The 4,096-nt window shown below is 36.8% G+C and overlaps 1 long non-coding RNA gene across 1 annotated transcript; it reads right to left on the bottom strand.

Moving 5' to 3' along the window:
- Positions 1–250: 250 nt before the first annotated feature.
- On the bottom strand, positions 251–865 carry LOC129250833 (uncharacterized). The gene is made up of 2 exons (XR_008582816.1): positions 753–865; positions 251–691 (listed from the first exon to the last, which is right to left on the bottom strand). It is a non-coding gene; the product is annotated as an uncharacterized LOC129250833 (long non-coding RNA).
- Positions 866–4,096: the final 3,231 nt, after the last annotated feature.

Genomic DNA, 4,096 nt, shown 5'->3' with positions numbered 1-4,096 from the left:
AGCATCAATGCTATGATTGTAAGTCTTGAAAAAACTGATATTTCAAATATCTTTCTAATTTTTTATTTATTGCAGATATGCGATAATAAAATGAGAATTCCCTACGTGAATGCGCAGTATCCTGGCAGCAACCATGATGCTCATATTTGGAACGTAAGCAGCGCGCGAAATTTTTTTGAAAATAAATACCTAAACGGCGAACGAAACACTTGGCTTTTGGGTATGTGCATACACATATAGACCGTTTGAATAATTTTTTGCTAAAATGATTTTATTTATTCCACAGGAGACGCTGGATATGCTCTAGAGCCATGGTTAATGACACCTTTTCGTTCACCTACAACAGGAAGCGCCGAAGGAAACTACAATAAAATACATGCAAAAGCCAGAAATACTATAGAAAGGACCATAGGTGTATTTAAGAACCGATTCAGATGCCTTCTGGGTGCTCGTGAGCTTTATTACGAACCCATGAAGGTTTGCCAAATAGTGAACGTTGCCGCAGCATTGCACAATATTTGTATCCATTATCGCGTGGTTGATGATTTTTCAGAAAATGTTGCAGAAAACCATTTTAATCAAACGTATGAACCTTCTCCTTCAACATATACTGATGCAGCTATTCGGATAAGGGAATCTATATCTTCAACATTAACACGACTATATCTTCAACATTAACACGACTTTGTACCTGTAAAAATCAAATAAAAGTTCATATACTTAAAAAATTCCTTTTTGTTTATAGGACTTACATTTTACAGCTTTCTTATTTTTCTCCTTTTAAATTTTCTTTTTATTACTACTTCTAATTTTTGTCCGCTAGTCTAACGTTGTCGTAGAAAAATTGTACGAAACAGTAAGATTTGACGTTACGAGTGTATTCAGTGAATGCTACTCTACGAATTTCGAATGTGCGTTCGGAGCTATTCGAATTGTATGATTACAATTTCTTAGTTTCTACGAAAAACAGTCTACGACGGATTCTATGATAGGGCTGTATATTTCGTAGAATTCTCAGAGAGAGCTGACTCTATCATTGCACATTTTTTTCTGAAAATTTCCTTTACTTACAACAATGTGCGTTGTAAATGCTTAGACATTTAATTATTTGCTTCAGTTAGACATTTGAGATTAAAGTGAAAACAATTTTTTTAATTATCGTATAACTTTTTTGAAAAATGAATTCACGTAAGAAGCCTACGCGAATTTTGAGATGTTGATTCTGTTTCAGATCAACATATAGGTAAGTGTATTACGGAAATAATTGGAAATGAAATCAATAAATTTATGGAGACTTTTGTGATTTAATATGGACAATTCAGCGAAAACTCAAGAGAATGTACCCCTAATATATTTTCCTCAAACAATATGGATCTATCAACATCATCATCTTCTGATTCAGAAGATTCTAACGGCATAAAAATTTCAAATGGGAGATAAGACAACTTTTTTGTGAAATGAAGATACTGCAGAAATACAAGAATTTCATTTTGATTGGTCTTCAATGGGTATAGCTGATGATCTAAAAAAAAAATACCAGTCTAACGGTTACACGCGATAGAAGTGAAACCTTCCGTAAAACAAACTGAGAGAGAATGAGACGAAAGCAGCATTAGGAGCGGGATAATTATAAGTTCATTATAATATTGCTATAAAGTTCATATATTATTTTCTTCATTTTATTACACAGTTCTGCGAGGGTGAGTTTCTAGAATGGCTGTACTTGTTTCTTGTAGTTTTTTATGCGCTGAAAACGAATCTGACCTTCAAAATGCTCCATCACGTCAGAATTTTTGGTAAATGAAGCCTAAAAGGTCAAAAATGGCCATTTTAGCCATTTTTGATAATTTTTTTGGGATAGAAATTTTTTTTTTTCAATTTTCGACGAAAAGGTCGCATAGTACAACTCTTTAGCTTTAAAACCCATTTTTTAAAATTATTGTACGATTTTTAAAAAAAAAGTTATGACATTTTGAAATTAACAGTTTCAGTTACGGCAATAGGCGTTATACCCAACGTATACGTAACTGAAACTGTTAATTTCAAAATGTCATAACTTTTTTTTAAAAAATCGTACAATAATTTTAAAAAAAGGGTTTTAAAGCTAAAGAGTTGTACTATGCGACCTTTTCGTCGAAAATTGAAAAAAAAAATTTCTATCCCAAAAAAAATTATCAAAAATGGCTAAAATGGCCATTTTTTGACCTTTTAGTCTTCATTTACCAAAAATCCTGACGTGATGGAGCATTTTGAAGGTCAGATTCGTTTTCAGCGCATAAAAAACTACAAGAAACAAGTACAGCCATTCTAGAAACCGCAAAAAGTTAAATTTCGCAGGCCTGTGTTATTATTCATGCTCAATGTTTTCAATTTCAACAATTGATACGAGTGGCTTATGATAGCTAAAATATGATACAAATGCTTTGGTTTCGATGTTGTCAACATATCTTTGAAATATCGCGTCAATTGTTGTTTTTAAACGTGTTGTCGATTCAGGGTGATTGTTACACATTTTTAAATTGAATGTTGTATTGAGAAAGTCAATTAAAGGAACCACTGTGTCCAATGCAAAATTTACGTTAAAATCGCCACTTAAAATCATTAGAACTTTATCGTAATCTTTTCTAAGTATCCGCGATACTTCTGGTGTATACTTTATTAAATTTTCGTGAATGTATTTCGTGATGCTATTTATTGATTGATTCGGTGAAATATAAATTGCCACAATTAAAACTGTTTTTCCATTGCTCAATCTGGTTTCACATGCACATATTTCTAACACTTTAGAGAGCTGAACAGACAGTGATTCTAATTGCTGTGCATTCAGATCTATCTGTGGAGTTACAATAAGAACACCGTCAATTTGATTGTGGTATATTGCATCACCGCCTGCAATTGCAGTAAATATTTAAAAATGAAAATATTTATGAATATAAAAATACGGACGCAATACAACACACGCGGTTGCTATTAAGAGCGTCATAACGCGTATATTACACAGACGTACTAACATACACACAAACATTCGTAGGACGCTTGGTCTAAGCAAGCATTAGGTAGTGTAGTATAGGTATACATAATGCCTTCTCGCTTACCGTGGTTCCGTAATACGCAGGCGCGCACACATACGTACTAGCATACATACAAACATACATATGTATGACGCTTGAACTAAACACCAAAGCAAGTAATAGGCAGAGTAGTATACATACTACAATACTCACTATTCTAGCGTGACTCAGCAGTACGCAGCCACACCCATATACGTATATCAACATATAACGCTTCGTTAGTGTCGGAGGATGGTTCCATATGTAGAAGTCCACGCAAGTGGGTAAAGTTACTGATCGCCATTCACTTGGGAATGGCCAGGACGATTCTTCTGCATATGGTTCAAGCAGCTCACAACGGCCGGGATTAGCCCACGTATCCTCTGGGTAGCTTCCAAACACCCGTTCGGGAGTGAGCTAACGTGGGAAGGCGAAACATTCCAGGATAGCTGGTTGGGTTTGGGACCCGCCACTTAAAAATCCCCCCCAATGAAAAATTTAAAAAAGCCCCGGAGGAGACCTCCCTATACTGATGACGACCCCTGAAAATGAACTAAGGACTATGATTTGAAGGCATGCACCTGGAATCCGGTCCCTTAATGGGGAAGGTGCCTCTGCCCGGCTGGTTGATGTCCTCGTGAGAGTAAAGGCTGACATCACTGCCATCCAAGAGATGCGATGGACGGGGCAAGGAAAGAAAACCATAGGACCTTGCGACGTCTACTACAGCTGCCATGTAAAGGAGCACAAATTCGGTGTCGGATTTGTTGTGGGAGGGAGACTTCGTCGCCAAGTACTGTCGTTCACTCCGGTGGACGAGTGTCTCGCAACAATCTTCATCAAACCCCGTTTTTTTAACATATCGCTAATTTGCGCCCACGCCCGGACGGAAGAGAAGGACGATGTGACCAAAGATTCCTTCTATGAGCGCCTGGAACGTTCCTATGAGCGCTGCCCCCGCCACAAAATAAAAATCGTGCTTGGCGACTTCAACGCCAGGGTGGGCAAGGAGGGAATTTTTGGTCCCACAGTCGGAAAATTCAGCC

Source organism: Anastrepha obliqua, chromosome 6, assembly GCF_027943255.1.
Source record: "Anastrepha obliqua isolate idAnaObli1 chromosome 6, idAnaObli1_1.0, whole genome shotgun sequence".
In the NCBI taxonomy this organism is placed as follows: domain Eukaryota; kingdom Metazoa; phylum Arthropoda; class Insecta; order Diptera; family Tephritidae; genus Anastrepha; species Anastrepha obliqua.
The sequence above is the reverse complement of the archived record's forward strand: the minus strand, read 5'-3'. Positions and strand labels throughout refer to the sequence as shown.